The sequence below is a fragment of the Macrobrachium rosenbergii genome, chromosome 6 (genome assembly GCF_040412425.1).
Source record: "Macrobrachium rosenbergii isolate ZJJX-2024 chromosome 6, ASM4041242v1, whole genome shotgun sequence".
Lineage (NCBI taxonomy): Eukaryota > Metazoa > Arthropoda > Malacostraca > Decapoda > Palaemonidae > Macrobrachium > Macrobrachium rosenbergii.
The window spans coordinates 63,314,012-63,337,369 of NC_089746.1; positions in this window are offsets into that span (position 1 = coordinate 63,314,012).

Sequence of the window (23,358 nt, forward strand, 5' to 3'; positions counted from 1 at the left end):
ATCAAATTCATCACGTTCTGAGAAAACTGACATGGTGAAATTTATATTGGTAGGGGTTATTAGGTGTCAAAAACAGGTTCTTAGCAGTTGGGAACAGTGGATAATGACAACGGACTTTCAGCTGATCTATCTTTGTTATGTATTTTGCATCTCTAACTCAATCAGTTCAATAATTTAGCCAAGGCAATGGGAATGAATTTGTCTTGAACTGGCCTACAATTGAATGGTCCAGTGTGAATCCTTGGACATTAATATTTCAAATACTTTCTTTTGTCTGCTGAAATACCGCGAAATCACTACCATTCTGTTTATCAAGTGCATTAAAACTAGAGACAAAATGATTTTGATTATGCTTTTATCATGCCCAAAATCTTGTTCATGCTTCAGATGGACATTAGACGGCTGTGGCGTTCTTACAGAATTATCGCGTCCTGATCCTTTGTCAATAATCAGATTAACGATACAGGTTTCTATTTTCTCATATCCTGTCTCGTTAAACCAAAAATGCTGATTTTTTATATATTAAACAAGTAAAACATGCGCCGAAGTTTCTTCGGCGCAGCCGAGTTTTCTGCACAGCGTATAATCAAGGCCACCGAAGATAGATTTATCTTTCGGTGGTCTCGGTATAATGCTGCCGCGGCCCATGAATCTTTAACCGCGGCCCGGTGGCGGCCTGCCCTATATCGTTGCCAGATGCCCGATTATGGCTAACTTTGAACTTAAATAAAATAAAAAACACTGAGGTAAGAGGGCTGCAATTTGGATGTTTGATGACGGGGTTGGGGGTGGATGATCAACATACCAATTTGCAGCCCTCTAGCCTCAGTAGTTTTTAAGATCAGAGGGCGGACGGACGGACAAAGCCGGCGCAATAGTTTTCTCTTACAGAATACTAAAAAAGAGAAAAATTAAGCGCAGTTCCGCAGCATCTCATATAAAGTTATTTATGTTCATTCTTTAGAACCTAGATGTTATTAAAGAAATTTAAAATGGATATTTTGTTTAAATGAAACTTCACCATTTCTATTTCAGCGACAAATACATTTAACGTGAGACTCGTACACAAATCAGTGCATTGGTATATGACACACATGCATACGTACGTGCATGCATAAACATACATATGCACCTTAGCCATCCCTTTCACAAACGTAAATAAAGCCTTTTCAGTAGAATTAGTATTAACTAAATAAAAAGTTAGCTCTCATAAGATTTGCAGTCTCTGCGGGCGGTATTCATGCGGTGCTTAAAACAGTTCGTAAAAGCACTCAAGAGGATTTGCAGCCAGGTGCGATTATCCAGCTTTGAGCATTATCAAACCGTTTCAAAACTGAGATAGTTTTACCGGCAGTCTTCATCCGGGATCGCTCGGGAAATAATCGCGTGTTGCCCGGCTTATTTACCCAGGCTAATGCCCCAGAGATACAGCGCCCGTAAATAATTCACTGAAAATAACGAGGAACTGCAGGCGGGAAGGAAAATGAAAAACATTGTCAGTTGTGAGAGTATTCCAGGTAGAACGTTTTCGCCGCGGTCAGGGTCTCCGGTAATAGCCCCGGCTTTATTTTTGGCCTTGTTATCCGCGATAAGACATGGCATTCCGTCAGTTAGGATGAGTTTCAAGATGAAATAAAAGGATGATCTATAAAACCATTTCATCGCATCCGGAGTTTGCGCTAAGAGCTGGAAAGTCTTTGTCAGTAGGAAACGGAAAGCATTAACTAATGTAACATTCGTCTGCAGTACTATCAGGGTTTTACAGTTTAAGTTATTGGCCCGTTCCTTTGTGTTTATTTCAATTACTTTGGTTTTGTAACAAACACTCAGGGTCTGGGGAACCACTTATACAAAATAATGAAAGAATTTCAGAATGTTCTAAATTACAGAACGGAATAAAGAATCTTTTTTCCTGCCAATAATTACAAGACCTCCGGAAGGCGCTATCCACGTCTAAATTTATAATCCTCTTAAACACTCTTACATTTTCTTCTGTATTTTCTAATTAATAAAAATCTGTTGATTATTTGAATATTTCATTTAGCTGTCGTTTTAACTATACAAAATAGCAGTCTAAATATGGTTTACTCTGAGCGTAGGTGATCTACAATAAACATTTCGTGTCTGAAGTGAAATTCATTCAAAAGGAAAATAATCATTATATTTCTCGAAAGACACTATAACACGAGCAATTTTGCTCTCTTGCATCTTTCGTTTGTATCTTGCACTAATAAACTGAGTTGATTAATACTTTAAATATTTTGATATAAAACGCAAGAGGCTGACGGCCGTGGAAATAAATCATTTATGCAGAAATTGCTGTTGCCTTTTAAAAAAAATTTTTTAAAGCAAAATATACTGAGGAAATTCCGTTCAAATACTAACCGCGTGAAACACCATGACTTTCTGACTAGCAGAGGCTAATTATACGTCCATTCGCGCTGGTTTACCTAATTATATTGCCAGAGGAACGGCGCGGAAGATGCAGTTTCCTCCATCTCACCTTTCCTCATAAACGAAGGAGCTTTTACTCGTGGCGACAGTAATTTTACCATAAACTCACTAATACCTACACTGTGGATAATTCTGCTATATATATATATATATATATATATATATATATATATATATATATATATATATATATATATATATATATATATGACATTTTTATCACACCGTGATTTATATACAATCATGAAGCTACCAATGTCGCAATATCAAATTCACGCTACCTCGGGAATATCTCCGATGGAGAATTATCATCGAAGGGGAATTTATAAGTGATAAATGGATTGGTACTGCCAGGTCGCGATCCTCGACACAGCACAGACCCAGCAACTCCAGTCGACGTTACCACTGAGCCATTTATCGCTTATAAATTCCCCTTCGTTGATAATTCACCATCGGAGATATTCCTGAGGTAGCGTGAATTTGATACTAAGCGACATTTGTAGCTTATATATATTATATATATATATATATATATATATATATATATATATATATATATATATATATATATATATATATATATATTGACTAGCCGAAATATCTGAAATTTAATTAATAGTAATAATGGCGAAAAAATGAATTGTTGTAGACCAAAATGAATATCATACAAGGCCACGCTACCCGCTTCTCAAATTGCTACGTGTCTATATCAGCGTTTCTGTTTCTTATTTCTTGGTTTATTTATTATTCATTCTGTCCTATGGGCCTGATCACTAAAACCCTGCCATACTGAATTGCTGAGGGATTAACATTTCTTTTTTGTAATGAAGAATTCCTCGATAAATTGATATATTCTATCAATTGATATATCTGACTCATTCCGACTGCATATAGCTGAATATTAGTGGTGGAAGACAGGAATTATTATTATTATTATTATTATTATTATTATTATTATTATTATTATTACTGATTCCGACTGCGTAGCTGGATTTTAGTGGTGGAAGAAAGGGTTATTATTATTATTATTATTATTATTTATTATTATTATTATTATTATTATTATTATTATTATTATTATTATTACTGATTCCGACTGCGTAGCTGGATATTAGTGGAGTGTAAGAAAGGGTTATTATTATTATTATTATTATTATTATTATTTACTGATTCCGACTGCATAGCTGAATATAAGTGGTTGAAGAAACGGATTATTATTATTATTATTATTATTATTATTATTATTATTATTATTATTATTATTATTATTATTATTATTATTGATATTCAATCACAATGACTTGGGTCGATAAATGGACTATTTTTAAATTGGCTAACGTTTTATTACGAGGCAATAGTCAGCAAACATTTTAAAATCATGTGTTAAAGTGTTTATTTCTACAATCTTCACCATTTCCTCTCGCCTATTCTAGATAAAAAAAAATAAGAATCAAGTAGCATAGTCTTTAAATTTTATACTAAACCCATTGGTTTTCTAAACAAGTAAAAAAATGCGCCGAAGTTTCTTCGGCGAAATCGAGTTATCTGTACAGCGTATAATGCCGTATGAGCCGCGGCCCATGAAACTTTCTGCCATGGCCCGGTGGTGGCCTGCCCTATAACTTTGCCAGACGCACAATCATTGCTAACTCTACGCTGTTTGATGATTAGTACTAAGCGTATCCTATCTGCCTAGTAGCGATCATTTACGTTATTTGAGGATTAGTACTAATCGTATCCTATCTGCCTAGTAGCGATCATTTACGCTATTTGATGATTAGTACTAAGCGTATACTATCTGCCTAGTAGCTATCATTTGCGCTGTTTGATGATTAGTACTAAGCGTATCCTATATGACTGGCAGCTATCGTTTACGCTATTTGATGATTAGTACTAAGCGTATCCTATCTATTTGAGGATTAGCCTAGTAGCTAGCGTCATTGACACTATTTTTGAGCGATTAGTACTATCATTTGCGCGTATGACTGGCAGCTATCGTTTACGCTATTTGAGGATTAGTACTAAGCGTATCCTATCTGCCAAGTAGCTATCATTGAAGCTACTTGATGATAAAAAATGCAGAGAGATTCAAACACAAAATGAGAGAGTAAAGAGCCCATTACCCGAGCGGTAATGAGAACTATTATTTAAAAATAAATGTTTGAGCGCGCAATGATATATTTTCGTTACGTGAGATTGCCCGGGCCTTCTTTCTACATCCCCTTGTAATCTGTTGCAAGTCTTTCGTTTGTTCCTCAAAGTGGAAGCGGTCCCTCTTTGATGAATCTTCCATCTCTCTTCTTTTCTTTGTGGTCTTTTAAAAGGCGGGGTGGATTTTATGCCCAAAGGGAAACCACTTCTGCTCTAAGTCTCGTAAAAGGGAATCTGTGTTCTTTACCTTTGATATTGTATCTGGAAATGTAATTACTTGCTTTTGCTATGTCAGCACGGAAAAGTTTGTTGGGAGAGAGAGAGAGAGAGAGAGAGAGAGAGAGAGAGAGAGAGAGAGAGAGAGAGAGAGAGAAATGTGAAATTGAGATAAAGTTGAGATGGTAACATTCGATGAGCTTACAAATACAACAGTGCATGGATAAGATTTCTGATGAGACTCGCTTGAAATCCCAAACGCCTTGAAGACACATATAGGCTGGCGATGCAAGCGATGACCCACTGTGCGCAGTAAAAGAATCATTTGTTAAATCTGTGGCTGAAGTCATCGTAACGAACGACAAATCTAAATAAATATTGGTTACTTTCCGAGGTGGGTAGCATGAACTGTATTCTTGGCCAACGCTGTATTCTCACTGAGACGAAGCGGGGATATACAAAATAAACTTACCGTTTACTTTGAAATATCATTATCTGCCTTTAATTTTCCTTAGGAGTTACTGACGTCAGCATTTCATGTAAATGAACGTGCGCCCGGAAACATGGTTGTATTCAACATTATGACTAGCGTTACTTCAGAGGATTGAATTTATCTGAAAATTATAGCAGGATAATGTGATGGTATAGAAAATTTATAATGTCTTTGCAATATTTATTTAAAATAAAAAATATATTTTTTTTACGGCCTGCTAACTAATATCTCTTCAGTTATTTTTATTACGTAAAATGGAACTTGGTCTCTAAAGTGTATAAGCCACGGTTTTGGTATCTGCTCCGACTAACTTTTTAAGGCTTCTTGGAAATTACGTTTACAAAATTTCCTCTCAATGAATTTCTTCCCCAGATAGCTATATACATAAATGCTTCCTAAAACAAATACTTCAAAAACCAACGAAGAGGTTTTTGATTTTCAAATACTTTCTCTGTGAAAAGAGCGTGAATTGGGTAAATGGCACAATGGGGTTTAACGTGGTGCTAGTGAACCTCCTTTACAGGTGCATAAAATGACTGGTGTTTAAGTTTTCTGCTTAGGTGATTCACCCACAACGCGGCAGTCGAGCTATTAATATACCAGACCTCTGCGCTACAAGGCATTCAGCGTATCATATTCTTTTTTTAGCAGGTTGATAAAATTTGATATAAGGCCATAACTTCATCATTTATCTCTGTAAGACGGGTATGATTATGCAAATATGTCTGAAAATTTAAAATCTTTGCTTTATACAGAATCATTGTTTTTTTCCAGCTTGTTGTTAATATACAAATTCCTAAAATCAAATTGTTTCTGGTTAATTAATTCAGAAAGAAAACGAAGAATTTAATTAAGAGGTGCAGCAATTTGGTAAACTGTATTTTTGTTTGATAGCAAACAAGGCTTTTGGCCAGCATCATAATCCCAAGGATAACCATAAGGACATGATTAACACACGTCTTTAGGACCTCTTATTAATCCACCAATAGGAATTGGGCTACTAAGCTTAGGTGGGAACAGCCATGAGCACTGACTATCGATGAACGCATGGGTACTATTCATGACAAGGTTTTGGATGAGTCATTCAGCTGTTCAACAGATAGTCCAGACTACAGGCATCAGAGTAGGCTCATTCATCATTAATTAGACCGATGTCTACAAGACTAAGTGAATGCTGAAATCAAGGTAGACTTTCACCAAACGATAAACTTCCAGAGGGTTTGCACATGAGATAAGTAACAAGGAAGTGAAACAGAATCTTCGCTTTGAACCTAGATATAGTGTCCTTGGGTCATTCTACAAGGTCTTGGTGTACTGCCCATCAGTTGACCCGGTTATTAGCGTACCGCCCATCAGTTGACCCGGTTATTAGTGTACGCCCATCAGTTGACCCAGTTATTAGTTGTTACCAACGTTAGCTAGAAAGAAGAGAAAGGCATAAGGCAAGCAACTTCATCCTTGAAAATTTCCTGAAAACTGGATGGGGTTCTACCTCCCTGGCACCACCCCATTATGTATTTACAAAATCACTACTTATGCCTGTCTTCATTTTAACGCCACATCAAATGAAACATAATAAATTCTAAATAAAGAACGCGATTATTTTAATTGCAGATTGAATTCTAAATTGATGCGCCTTCGTCTGTAAATGATTATGCAAATATGTCTAAAAATTTCAAATCTTTGCTTCATACAGAATCATTGTTTTTTTCAGCTTATTGGTAATATACAAATTCCTGAAATTAAATTGTTTCTGTTTAATTAATTCAGAAAGAAAACGAAGAATTTAATTAAGAGGTGCAGCAATTTAGTAAATTGTATTTTGTCTGATAGCAAACGAGGCTTTTGGCTGGCATCATAAGCTATATATACATGCACATACATACATACATACACATATATATATATATATATATATATATATATATATATATATATATATATATATATATATATATATATATATATATATATATATATATATATATATATATATATATATATATATATATATATATATATATAAATGCATTCTCATTAATCCTTTTATGATCATATTTCTACTGGTACAAGGACAACTATATGTAATAAAATCTCCCGGCGACTGATGCCTTTGTGTTCCTAGAGTACATCCATCATTGCCCATGTAACATCTTAAAGTTAAGTATGCCTCTCCGTCAGTATTTACCTTGATATCGAATTTTATGAAAGAGAGAAGGCGGGAGGTAGAAGACTTAAACCTTAGACTTGGCAGAAACTGTTAAGAGGCAGAACATGAGTCTCTCTTCAGGCGATTGCCGTCAAAAGACTTCGGGTTCGCGAAAGTCCTGATTTTTCGATTTCAGGTAGATGAAGGAACTATCTATCTATTTATCTATCTATCTATCTATCTATGTAGATTCAGTCAGCCTTGTGCTGGCACGGACTCTTGCTCTTGAACAGCCCGCAACGATGAAGGAACAATTAAACAATTGTTCACTTTTGTACGTGTCGTGCCCATTCAGTCTTTTGGGCACGAGGACTGACATGCACCAAAGTGGGTCACTGTCATAAAGTTCCGAAGAGCAGCGCCAGAACTAATATTGGATGGGAGAGGCAAATAGACGCGCCCTTTTGACGATGTTGAAGAGAGGCCGGGTTGAAAGCGGCTGGTGATTAGGCAAAATGCTTCTGACTCGATGTTTTATAAAAGCAAGTGAAATAAAAAGGAAAAAAAAAAAACCTTATACCTCACAGACGGGGGATGTTTTAAAAGAGGCAAAAATTCTGTAGCTTCAGAGAAAAACACACCCAGCCTTTTAAAGAGGGCCTAATCAAAGCTAGTGCTTTGGGGAGTTTGTTTAAAAAACAGAAACTAAAAATAATCACCAGTGATAGCAAGTACCATTAGTGTTATCAGATACTTCCCAGTGAAGTATCACCCGCATCATTCAAGGTTGATATAGACAATGGACAAACGTTAGCGTGTTACGATGAATTTCAGGATGTTATAAAGAAGATGAGGGTGTTATGAAGAATTTCAGGATGTTATAAAGAAGATGAGGGTGTTATGAAGAATTTCAGGATGTTATAAAGAAGATGAGGGTGTTATGAAGAATTTCAGGATGTTATAAAGAAGATGAGGGTGTTATGAAGAATTTCAGGATGTTATAAAGAAGATGGGGGTGTTATGAAGAATTTCAGGATGTTATAAAAAAAGATGAGGGTGTTATGAAGAATTTCAGGATGTTATAAAGAAGATGAAGGTTTCATGAAGAATTTCACGATGTTATAAAGAAGATGAGGGTGTTATGAAGAATTTCAGGATGTTATAAAGAAGATGAGGGTGTTATGAAGAATTTCAGGATGTTATAAAGAAGATGAGGGTGTTATGAAGAATTTCAGGATGTTATAAAAAGATGAAGAAGAATTTCAGGATGTTATAAAAAAGATGGGGGTGTTATGAAGAATTTCAGTTTGTTATAAAGAAGAAGAAATAAAATCAACGATGTTATAAAGAAGAGCGGGTGTTATGGGAATTTCAGGATGTTAATGGAAGATGGGGTGTCATCAATTACACCACAAAAAAAAAGATGAGGGTGTTATGAAGAATTTAGGATGTTATAAAATGAGGGTTTAGCATTTCAGGATGTTATAAAAAGATGGTTTAAAAGTTTTAAAAAGTGGAGGGTCCTCTTAAATGAAAGTTTGCTATATGTCAAAAAGAAATAAAATCAACGACGAATAGAAGCAAACTTTGTAAAGATAAAATTAAAAAGAATGAATGGAACAAAGATATAATTCCGTTATTTGGATAATTACACCACAAAAATAACGCTCTCCGAAAAGGTGCAAATTATGCTGCAGAAAATGAGGGCTTAGCACTGATGGGCCTTTTGAACAAGTGTAAACAGTTTTTTTTTTTTATTTATAAAGTGACAAGGTCTTAATGATATTAAGGAAAATGGTCGGTAGGAGGATCTGGAAAATAGTATAATAAATTTGCTCTCTTAATTTATTATTACTATTTGATAAAGATAAAATTAAAAGAATGACATGAAGAAGAACAAATTATAATTCCGTTAGAAGAAAAGTTAGCAAATAAAACTACAATTTCGAGTGATACTAAACCAGACACTTGAGAGAGAACATTTTTCAGCCATTCAGTAAGATAATTTTGAACAAAAAAATTAATAACTTTTTTTTATTAAAATAAACGACATTGATTTGTTAGGATAAAACACAAGATAATGGTCAGATAGGAGCTTTGATCTGGAAAATAAGTATAATAAATTTGCACTCGGGATTAATCCTTCTCTTGTATTGCTGATAAAGAGACTGACAGACGATTGAAAATGAAAAATTAAGGGAAGCGTAGAAGAAAAGTGTAGCAAATAAAACTGTTTCGTAGTGATACTAAACAATTGGAGACACTTGGAGAGACTGAGACATTTTTCACCTACATTTAGTAAGATAATGCTCGAAGAAAAAAAAAATAAGTATAACTTAATCTCTCTTTAAAAATAGCTGAATTGATTTGTTGAGGCTAAAACACATTACTACAATGTAGTCAGATAAGAAAAAGCATAGCTTTGTCTGGGGAATAACTTTCCCCCACGGTAAAAGCACCGGGATTAAAATCTATGCGTTTTTTGGCTGATACAAGAGATGACAGTTATTCTTTTTAAATGGAATATTACTTAACAGTAAGAAATACTGATCCATAATGAACCCTGTTCATAAGTGTCAATACTTTTGATATAGAAATGCTAATTCCATCTAGAAATAAACATCTAGAAAAGAGTAAGACTTCCATGCACTTTCACATTCCAATGTCTATTTCACATTCCAATGTCTATTACCGTCGTGGATATGATTATTCTTTTTGAAATCTTACTCAGGAATGTCATTAAGGAATGTTATGCTTACCCGAGGCATTATTAGAACACAGCACATAATTAATGTAAGCGCTCTTCCTCAGATCTGCACATAAAACAAAATGCTTTTATAAAATTTGAAAGAACGATCATGGACGAGGTTGATTTAATATGACAATATAAGACTATAAAAACACGGTGTCTGGAACAAATTCCCTGAAGGTAAACAATTCACAGCGTTGGATGGAAAAAGATTGTTTTCAAATATGGAACAGACGTCCTCTTGTGTGATTGTCTTAACCACTTTTTGGTTACCGGAGATGTTGTGGGAGATGCAGTGTTTACAGCAATCACTTGAGGGTTACAGCAATCACTTGAGGGTTACAGCAATCACTTGAGGGTTAAGAAGAATAAAGAAAGAAAAGAGACTCAAAGAACCGATCTTCATGTGTGTAAGAGCACATGCTGTTCACTTAAGAACTTTTTCTCCTAAGGCCAAGTTTATCGTGCTCCTTAGTCTCTCTCTCTCTCTCTCTCTCTCTCTCTCTCTCTCTCTCTCTCTCTCTCTCTCTTAATGGAACATGAATGAATTCAGAAAACCAGTCTCTTTCAAGCTGAAGGAATGAAAATAATGAATTCAGAAAACCAGTCTCTTTTAAGCTGAAGGAATGAAAATAATGAATTCAGAAAACCAGTCTCTTTTAAGCTGAACGAATGAAAATAATGAATTCAGAAAACAAGTCTCTTTTAAGCTGAAGGAATGAAAATAATGAATTCAGAAAACCAGTCTCTTTTAAGCTGAAGGAATGAAAATAATGAATTCAGAAAACCAGTCTCTTTTAAGCTGAAGGAATGAAAATAATGAATTCAGAAAACCAGTCTCTTTTAAGCTGAAGGAATGAAAATAATGAATTCAGAAAACCAGTCTCTTTTAAGCTGAAGGAATGAAAATAATGAATTCAGAAAACCAGTCTCTTTTAAGCTGAAGGAATGAAAATAATGAATTCAGAAAACCAGTCTCTTTTAAGCTGAAGGAATGAAAATAATGAATTCAGAAAACCAGTCTCTTTTAAGCTGAAGGAATGAAAAAAATGAATTCAGAAAACCAGTCTCTTTTAAGCTGAAGGAATGAAAATAATGAATTCAGAAAACCAGTCTCTTTTAAGCTGAAGGAATGAAAATAATGAATTCAGAAAACCAGTCTCTTTTTAAGCTGAAGGAATGAAAATAATGAATTCAGAAAACCAGTCTCTTTTAAGCTGAAGGAATGAAAATAATGAATTCAGAAAACCAGTCTCTTTTAAGCTGAAGGAATGAAAATATCCAGTTGCATTAGGATTTTACTAATTTGAAAATCCTAACTAACAAAAGCATAGAAGGTGATGAATGGAAAATCCTTGATATTGTCATATGCATTATAAAACATATGAACAGAGACCTATAGTTAAAGAAGATACACTTTCACTTATATTAAAAAAGTTGATAATTAGTTAACCTTTCTATTTCCCTACCATTGAACTTGAGCCGTGGTTATCGTCAAATTTCGCCATTAACTGCTAATGAAATCCTATTTTTTTATGTCAAACATGGAAATTCATGCATGCCCTCCTGAATCTTTCGTTGTTCCCTTCATTAATTATTCATGACCTGCATGAAAACTACCTTGCGGCTGATCACAAGATGATTGTCAAGTTAAGTGTACCTTAGTTTAACCAGACCACTGAGCTGATTAACAGCTCTGCTAGGGCTGGCCCGAAGGATTAGATTTATTTCACGTGGCTGAGAACCAATTGGTTACCTAGCAACGGGACCTACAGCTTATTGTGGAATCCGAACCACATTAAGTAAAAGACGGAAAATTCAGCGCCAGCAGAAATGAATTTCTATCCAGAAATAATCCGTATTCGATCGCTGAACGCTTATTCCTCATTGGCCGATCGGAATGATACTAAACGAACTCTTTTCAGTGCCAGCAGATTTTTTGTGCTCGGAGAGAAGTAATGGATACAGAATCTATACTCATTAGATTGAGGAACTTAAGATGATTGTTGTTGGTCAAAAATGAAAATGATGTTTTAAACACGGACGGCATTAAAAAATCAAAGTAATGGATTACAGTTAATCATACTCATTAGATTGAGAATGATGGTATTACTCTTGCGTTCTTAAAAGATATAAATCTTTAATCTAATTTTCTGACAGTATTGGAAAGAAATTTATTTCCCGGTAACACATGAATGTGGGCCCGAATTTTCTTACCTCTTAAAAGAGAACAAAGGAACTTCGATGCAGCTATTTCTTAAATTTGCGGTATTGGGAGCGATCCCTTTGAAAAACTTTTGGATAGCCACGGCTGCGAGAGTTTTGAGAATAAATCAATGGCTAATCAGGCGCTCATTAGAGGTTAGCTAGAAAACGGTGCATGGAATTCAAATTCACTTCAGTGTGATTTTCGCAGAATGATTTATTTCATGATTATTACCCTGATCGGATATTTTTTTTTAAAAGAATCTGCGCCATGAAAGACCATTCTAGCATTTTTTAATTCTCTCTCTCCCTCTGTCAGCCTGAGTCTGAAACGTAACGAGAACCTAAAGATGTCAAGTATCATTCAAAATATTAAATTCAAATATATATATATATATATAATATATATATATATATATATATATATATATATATATGTGTGTGTGTGTGTGTGTGTGTGTGTATGTGTGTGTATGTCTGTATGTATATGTATCAGTATATATATATACATAGTATATATATATATATATATATATATATATATATATATATATATATATATATATATATATATATATATATATATATATGTATATTATATACAACTAATATTTTGATGTGGCAGGTGAAGCATCTTTCAGAAATTTCGAAAACAAATTCAGAACGAGAGAGAGAGAGAGAGAGAGAGAGAGAGAGAGAGAGAGAGAGAGAGAGAGAGAGAGAGAGAGAGAACGAACAGCACGGCCACAGTGGGGAAAAGCAAGTACAGATCACGGGGTATCACCTCCGGGGCTGGGAAACCGCAGATCACTGGAATGAGACACCCCAGTTGGCCTCAGCAAATACAACGACCAATACAATTAGTTAGAGTATTACGGAGGGGGTTATTAACAGGGGGTACGGACAATGGATTGTGGATTGTGTATCTGGTGTTCCCCTGTGTTTCTACACCATTGCAGGTGGTCCTGATTTGGGAAGAGATTGGGACGACATCTGAAGATAAGGGCATTGGCTGAAGGATATGCAAATGACCAACTAGCATTCTGCGTTCGACCTTGCCATTTTCCGTTCAAGATGTCCGGTTAATAGAGCTTTATATAAATCTTTCCCTTGCGGGGCCTCTTGTGTTCCATTTTATGTCTGCAGTTGTTGCGTAAACAAACTTGCGCAGGTTACATTAATTCAAGCAACACTCAGGAAAAAAATACTGTTGCAACAAAAAGGGAAAAGATAGGAACAGATGTCTTAGACAGATATAACTCTGTAAGCATTTAGACACGATCTTCCCAATGTACAATATAACAATTTATTTATTTTTGTAAACAAACAGTAGTGGCAGAGGCAGATGAAGAAAAATTTCCTGCAATCAAACGCACGTGTACAAAAAGTGTAATATATATAATATATATATATATATATATATATATATATATATATATATATATATATATATATATATATATATATATGTATATATATATAGTGTATATATATATATATATATATATATATATAATATATGCATATATATTATATATATGCATATATATAACATGGAAATTATGAAGTCTTCTGCTATAGCCTATCTCCAAGTACATTATTTTAAGTTTCTATTAAGCTAGTTTTCATTTTACATTTCTTGTATTTTCAGAGCGAGTGACGGAGTTAGATACAGCCATGGCTAACGACTCGGAGGAAATCAGATGGATTGACTCTCATAAACAGGGGTCCTCTTTAGTTTTCTGTAAAAGAAAACTGTTGAGATGGCTTTGTCTGTCCGTCCGCACTTTTTCTGTCCGTCCTCAGGTCTTCAAAACTACTGAGGCTAGAGGGCTGCAAATTGGTATGTTGATTATCCACCCTCCAATCATTAAACATACCAAATTGCAGCCCTTTAGCCTCAGTAGTTTCTATTTTATGCAAGGTTAAAGTTGGCCATGATCTTGCGTCTGGCAACGCTATAGGACATGCCACCCTGGCCGCGGCTCATACAGCATTATACGTTGTACAGAAAACTCGATTACGCCAAAGAAACTTCGGAGAATTTTCTTGTTTTTGTTTAATTAAGCTTTCCAATTCAACACAGAGGAACTCTTCAGTCATCCATTGTTGTGACCCATTCCAGGATAAACGTTGAACGATGGAGAATGATTTAATAATATAATAATAATAATGACACACCAAAAGTACAGCGTTCAGTGTAACTGGTGACGAGTGAATAATTAAAGAAGATAATTACGTTTCAATCCGCCTAGAGCGTTACATTAAAAAGCGCCTTTGCACTGTGAGCGCATAATGCTTGCTCTTGTTGACCGTCGGCTCAGGTAGATAAACGCGGGAATCCTTTTACAGAGGACAGATGGAAATGGTGTCTGATTTTCATTTACCTAATCAAGCCTGGCATTAGCCGCAGAGCCCACTGCCTCGCAGAAAAACGCTTGCGCTGGATAATTGGGATCAGAGGCTTTGGGAAGCTGTGGTACCAAAGATTACTCCCCCGATTTAAAATGAGAAAACTAATCCGCACCGTGCTTTCATCTCACAAGTTAAAGGGATGTAACGTACTTACATGTACGTATATATATATATATATATATATATATATATATATATATATATATATATATATATATATATATATATATATATATATATATATATATATATATATATATATGTATGTATATCATCACTGGTATGTATATATATATATATCAAACGAAGAAGAATAATAAGCCAAAAGGGCGTCCTCATTGTCTTTCAATCGTGCTCCTGAATTTTGAGAAAAAACGTAAAGCTCTTAAGGAATAATCGAGCTGATATATCTCAAAAATAAAATCACATTTTGAATGTTTATCATTACATTAAGATGGAAATTTATACTTTTGCCATTTCATGCCCCATTTACTTATAAGAATGAAGTTATATACTTATGATGTAGAAAAAGGTTTTGTATTATGTTTTTTGTTAGTAGAAGAAACATTCAGATAAATTTAATGTTTATCATTACATTAAGATGGAAATGTATATTTTTGCCATTTCATGCCCCATTTACTTATAATAATGAAGTTACATACTTATGATGTAGAAAAAGGTTTTGTATTATAAGAAATGTTTTTTTGTTGGTAGAAGAAACATCCAGATAAATTTATTATACAAACCTCAAATGAAAAGAGGATTGCCTTAACTGAAGTTTGCTTGAGGTGAAAGCAAAGTTTTATTGTTAATAACAACAACACCACAATTATTCTTTATCGAGTGTGACTTTTCCTTCTTTAGGCGAAGATAGATAGTTGTACTTTCTGTGAGAATTTAACAACTGCTAAAGCAGTTTCTTTAAATAAAATTTTTTTTTTATCTTTAGCAAATTCTCTACCAGAATTTATAAAAGTTTCATAGCATTTCAACATTTGTTTTGGTTTACAAAGACAATTTTATTTGTAACTTTTGTTTAAAGAAAAATAACTAACATAGCAATTTGTGACTTTTGTTAAAAAAAAAAACTAACATTTAAGAATCTGAAAGTTTAAGTAATCACACTCACATTTTCGCAATGAGCCGTCTAATTTGGGTGTTTACCATTAGCTTACTACCCACCACGTTGAAATGATATGACAAACATTAACAATATACACGAAAATGTTTTTTGTGCTTTCCAAGCAACATTCAAAAATACTGTACAGTACAATATAAACCCTAATATAGTTCAAGTGAGAATTTCTGTTCGACCTCCTTTCTGCTAAAACTCCGTTTTGATTAGTGCCCATTCATCAATCAGCCTCACTGGCTTTTGTCACATTTCCCATCTCTGATTCTGATGGCAAGTTGACGAACCTCCCTGCCAAAATCATTTGAGGCAAACTAGTGGGAGTGAAAATGTTTGAGCCGCGGCTTGACACGATAATGCGGCTGACGCAGAAGCAATTTACTTGGATGCAAAGTTCTGTATCCATAGCAGGGGATAAATAATAAGGTATTCTGAAGCGAGCAAATCGTCGAATTTCGCAGTAAAGGTAATGAACTGTATGGGAAAAAATGTCTTCCAGTTTCTGTTCAGTATCCGTGGGCTCATTGTTATCGGACGTGAACCTTTTCAGTGTAAAATTTGTAAAATTTAGTATATATATATATATATATATATATATATATATATATATATATATATATATATATATATACATATATATATACATACATATATATATATATAAACAATAAATCATTTGAATTCTATACATTATCTCTAAGGATATAATATTTCTATAAAAGTGTCAGTATACTTTTCAATGTTCCTGAGAGCATTACACTTTGTCAGCCCCGAATTCCTGGATAACGAGCTACAGAACTCTGGAAAAATAAGCAGGGATTTGTGTCATCCAGCTCACGTTTCGGATACTTGATACGATAAAGCTGTGAAGATATTTTTATAATGATAGTGACAGGAAGCCAGTATTACCAAAGAAAGCCCCTTCTTTACCTTAGTTTACGGCTTCGAGGCCATCAAATCATTTATTTGAAAATATTCAGTGAAAATGTAAGTTTTTCATTTAATAACACTGAAAAACAATTGTTCGAACGAAATTGTCTCCACCAGAGTAGCAACATTGTTTACAAAATTCCATGTACGGGCTACGATTCATTTTATTTGGGACAGACAAGTAAGGCATTATGTGCTAGAGTAAATCAGCAGTTGTAACTGGGTAAAAGAATAATGTTGCTTTTCTAACTGGGTAAAAGAATAATGTTCCTTTTCTGCCACAAACTGAAATACCTCGTAGAATCGTAGAACCGACTGACTTCACAGCAGTATGATAAAAAAAGGTATAAAAATATTGTTGATAGGAATCTCTTAGAAGCTGCATTAATACTCATAAATGAAAATAATTCTGATTTCAGCAGAGGTCTACGTACCCTTGACTAACTCTTGTTTATCTGTAAAACGGTTATACATAACGTGGTTATCCACTCATTTAATCACAATTCTTCTTGATCGTAAGACCAAGATTTCCATGTGATCTTTTGTTCCAATGCAAGCAGTGTGCATGAAAATTCCCGAGAGCAAAGGCAAAAGATCTTGGATCCGTTGCTTCACATTCCTCGTGGCCATATACTCTGTTCACATTTTATATAAAGATGTTTTTCCCTGATAGGATATATATATACACATAAAGCCACACATATCGATTACGGTGGAATTCACCAAACCTTGAGAATAACGCACGTGAGAAATTACGTTCGAACGGAGGGTGTGCTTTAAAAATAACGATGGATGGGTGAATTCGACCAGACTCAGAAGCACTTCTCAATTACAGTTCTTCCTTGGTGTCAGGTATTCCTTAGGTTCAGTGAATTATGTAGAAAACGATATGTGTGGCTAAATATTTGTTAAGACAAAGAGTCACACGTGTGTAAGTGAAAAATTCATGTCCGTACATGCATATATATATATCTATATATATATCTATATATATATATATATATATATATATATATATATATATATATATATATATATATATATAATATATATATATATATATAATTCTATCAACAACTGACGAACATCATTTCAAAGCATCTTTCCCCCATTTTCTGTTCCTATCCATATTCTAAAAAGCCAAAGTTATAACACTACAATGTCTGACCGCTCCGGCTGCAAGCGTGCGTCTTCGAATGCTAGTCCTTCATATACTCCAGTGATGAAAATAATAATAATAATAATAATTTCGTGGCTGTATCGGTCGTCTGGTTACAAGCAGTACATTTCGGGGACAGAGAACTCTCTCTCTCTCTCTCTCTCTCTCTCTCTCTCTCTCTCTCTCTCTCTCTCTCTCTCTCTCTCTCTCCTCGCTAAAAACACCCGTGCGAATGATGCATTGCGGATGGCGGGGAATGAGAATGTGTTGATATAATGCGAGAGATGTGAATATGTTTATTGCCCATAAACTAAAGTGACGCTGGACGCATGCTTGGAAAGGCACCTCTCTTGAGGTCATTTCCTTGAGTGAAATGTCCTTTCATATAATCTATTAAAAAATACTCATGGTAGCATGAGTCTTAAAATGGAGAAGCAAATCCACAGTTATGTGTATGTACATATATTTAAAGATAAATCAGTACAAATAGCCATCTATATTGATTTATCTGTAAATATATTTGCATATACATAATTGTGGATTTGCTTCTCCATATAATCTATTTTTTGACAAAGCTACAATTTATGAAAACGTTCAAGGGGTATTTGGTAAATCATTTAAAGGTAAGATGAAAATAATAAATGTTCTTGTGAATGAGAAAATAATAACTTAGGAATATTTTACTAGACAAAAATGAATGAAAATTAATAAAAACATGGAAATTATTTAATTTAAAACAACCGGAAAAATCGGGTAAAATTAAGTGATATTACTTTTAACAAGCTGTATAAGAATGAGAGAGAAAGAACGAGATTTTGCAATTCGAAATGTCAAGGCTTTTAATGGGGGCTAATGTAACTCCGTCAAATCCAGACTTAAAAAAAAATTCATAAGAGAAAAAAAGATGATTCCCAATGCAAAGACATAATCACATCGTAAGACATGAGTGGTTATAACAGATAAACAAGTAAAAAATGTGCCGAAGTATCTTCGGCGCAGTCGAGTTTTCTGTACAGCGTATGGTGCTGTATGAAACTCTCAGCCACGGCCCATAAAACTCTCAAACGCGGCCCATGAAACTTTCAGCCATTGCCCGGTGGTGGCTTGTCTTCTTGGCACCTATAGCGGTGCCAGATGCATGATCATTGCTAACTTTAACGTTAAATAAAATAAAAACTGCTGAGGCTAGAGGGCTGCAATTTGGTATGTTTGATGATTGGAGGGTGGATGATCAACATACCAATTTGCAGCCCTCTAGCCTCAGTAGTTTTGAAGACCTGAGGGCGGACAAAAAAAAAAAAAGTGCGGACGGACAGACAAATAGCCATCTCAGTAGTTTTCTTTACAAAAAACTAAAAGCATCAGCGATGAAGATGCATGAGAACCAATAATTATAAGAACTGTGTTTGTCTTAATTAAAACATCGTTTCTTCTACTTATTTTTGCATATTTCCCTGAGGTTCATCAGACATTTCCTTTTAAATACATATTCACTAACAAATGCTTCCTTATTCTATAGTTGAAAGTATATTTGAATGAATTCTATGATACACACACACATATATATATTATATATATACATACATATATATAATAAATATAATATATATATATATATATATTATATATATATAATATAAATACATACATACATACATACATACATACATACATATATATATATATATATATATATATATATATATATATATATATATATATATATATATATATATACAAGAAACATGTCTGTTAATTAGACTTGAAGCTGCTAGCAGATTTCTGATTGTTCAAAGATCACATACAATGGAAAAACTAAACAAAGGTGCTCATCTTCAGCGCACGAGAACATCTGTGGTCCAAGCTAGTTTCAATAAAAGTTCCTCATAATCATATGTCAGACTTGATACATGAAGGCTCCCAAGAAATAACCTAAGTTTCCTCTTCATACTACATTTTACAATTTAGACATGTATCCTATAAGTTTTTTGAAAAACGAGCTATCTTTCAAAGGTAAAATGAAATTCATTGCTTAACTTGTGATGGAAAGTCCCCGTTTGCTTAAAAGTTGAGCCATGGCATAATCTTATGAATTTATTTTCCACAACTGTTCTCGTTTTCCTTGTACTACTGCCAAAGATGTCAATTCAACTGGCAGTACTATTTTCTCTTTATAGAATTTGTAAACATTAGCTTCTTTGAATGATAATGTTTCGCTATGCTTATTTTCCTTTTATACAATGAAAATGAGATATTACAACAGCCTCCAAACGGTGTAAAACATTGTTGTAATATCTCATGTTTTTTTTAATTGTAATTAGAGCCTTAGCACTCAGGATATGCAATGAGAAGTCTATCTATGTTTCGGGATAAATATTTTAATTTCCTCTGGCGCGTTATAATAATTTCGATTAAAATCTCGGACGGATGGAAAGGAATATTGGCAACTCACCTGGATAATAATGTAATTTATGTTTCTTGGACAAAAATGTAATTTATTTCTTTTCTTATGTATAAGGAGAACAATGGGGAAATGGGAGGGGTTTAAAACTTCCGTTCCCTTGTTAATCAGCGTTCAGTTCTTCCTCTGCAGAAGAATGGTGATATGAACTGTATGGAAAATTACATACGTAATAAAAACGTTCAAGATTTTGAATGTTATCTATGATTCTCGATGCTATTTTCTTTAGAGCCTGGGCAAACAATTAAGTTTCAAAATATGCTTCCAAAATCCGTTCTTGAGGAAATCTTTGCTATTGATACTCATTAGACTGAGCAGACACCAGGTATTCTGAGAGACTGAAACAAACACTTCATTATAGTCAGAAAGGAAAGCAGCCTACGCGGACCACTCTTCATTCAAAGATTATTTTTGTGAATCAAATTATGATGATAATAACAGAAAAAATAAATATGTAACAGAAAAGAAGCCTTAGAAATGATAAAAAAAAAAAAATGAAATATTCCAGCTCCCCTCAGAAATTTTTTGAAGCGAGTGCGGGGAGGAGAGAACACAAGGTCGATAACTGATTTACACGCCGTTGCAACTGGCGTTCTTAAGTGGACGTGCTCCAATAAGAAGCCAAGGACCCATTCGGGACTCGGCTGATGAAGTGGGGTCGAAAAAAAGAGGATTAAATCTGTACAGTTTCAGGCTGACAGGAGCAGAATAATAGTGAAGGTCTCCTATGACGAATAATATATATGGACTGTTTTCGAGGACGTATGAAGGGCATCAAGATTTGAAAAAAAAAAAAACAATAATTATGACTCTCAACTTTTCTAGTTGAATGAAGCTTTAGGGAGCAAGGACCGATCGACCGGAGTGATCAAACTTTTAATTATCTTTTTTTGGGAAGCATCCTCTCTCGCCTTCTGAATGCTATTCGCCAAGAATTTATTCCACTGTGATCTATATCTTTCCTGCTAACTGTTTATTCCTCGTCTAGATTAATGCATCAGTTTTAAACTAACAGTGATATTCTCTCGCTCCTCGTCTCGATTAATGCATCAGTTTTATACTAACAGTGATATTCTCTCGCTCCTCGTCTAGATTAATGCATCAGTTTTATACTAACAGTGATATTCTCTCGCTCCTCGTCTAGGTTAATGCGTCAGTTTTATACTAACAGTGATATTCTCTCGCTCCTCGTCTAGATTAATGCGTCAGTTTTATACTAACAGTGATATTCTCTCGCTCCTCGTCTAGATTAATGCATCAGTTTTATACTAACAGTGATATTCTCTCGCTCCTCGTCTAGGTTAATGCATCAGTTTTATACTAACAGTGATATTCTCTCGCTCCTCGTCTAGATTAATGCATCAGTTTTATACTAACAGTGATATTCTCTCGCTCCTCGTCTAGATTAATGCATCAGTTTTATACTAACAGTGATATTCTCTCGCTCCTCGTCTAGATTAATGCATCAGTTTTATACTAACAGTGATATTCTCTCGCTCCTCGTCTAGATTAATGCATCAGTTTTATACTAACAGTGATATTCTCTCGCTCCTCGTCTACATTAATGCATCAGTTTTATACTAACAGTGATATTCTCTCGCTCCTCGTCTAGATTAATGCATCAGTTTTATATTGACAGTGATATTCTCTCGCTCCTCGTCTACATTAATGCGTCAGTTTTATACTAACAGTGATATTCTCTCGCTCCTCGTCTAGATTAATGCATCAGTTTTATACTAACAGTGATATTCTCTCGCTCCTCGTCTAGATTAATGCATCAGTTTTATACTAACAGTGATGTTCTCTCGCTCCTCGTCTAGATTAATGCATCAGTTTTATACTAACAGTGATATTCTCTCGCTCCTCGTCTAGATTAATGCATCAGTTTTATACTAACAGTGATATTCTCTCGCTCCTCGTCTAGATTAATGCATCAGTTTTATACTAACAGTGATATTCTCTCGCTCCTCGTCTAGATTAATGCATCAGTTTTATACTAACAGTGATATTCTCTCGCTCCTCGTCTAGATTAATGCATCAGTTTTATACTAACAGTGATATTCTCTCGCTCCTCGTCTAGATTAATGCATCAGTTTTATACTAACAGTGACATTCTCTCGCTCCTCGTCTAGATTAATGCATCAGTTTTATACTAACAGTGATATTCTCTCGCTCCTCGTCTAGATTAATGCATCAGCTTTATACTAACAGTGACATTCTCTCGCTCCTCGTCTAGATTAATGCATCAGTTTTATACTAACAGTGATATTCTCTCGCGTTAGCAAGGTCCAGGTGTGCGCTCTCGCAATATAACGTTTTTGGCGTAGTTATTAGACCTATCCTCGTCTTCCCTTTCCCTGTATATTAAGATATTCAGAAAATGATTTCATGCACATCTGAAACGTTTGCCTTAGGTTCGGAAGGTAATTGAAATATTAAAAATTTTTGGGGGTCCTGAATAAGAATATTGATGTTTTCGTGTCCACAACAGCTTCGACAACTGATCCTGGAAAGGACACCAAGGTAGTCTGCAGTGATAGTTTGAAAATGATTTTGAGTTAGGGCTCTATTGCCCCACAGTGCTATATGGTTCTATGACTATTATGGCAGAGCCGAGAGGGTAAACTCGTCCAATAGAGAGTACTGCTGTAGCTACAGACATTTTCGATTGATTCAAATATCTATCGAGTCTAGCCTCGCGCCATCTGTCCGGTAGGCACCTCTTAGTATCAACTTTGCCCAGTCATTCAGTTATGCTTTCCTTGTTCATCTTCTGCGCTTTCGTTATACTGTAAAATCTATCTAGTTTTGTAAATTAGAGGTTAGATGAGAGCTGTGAGCTTA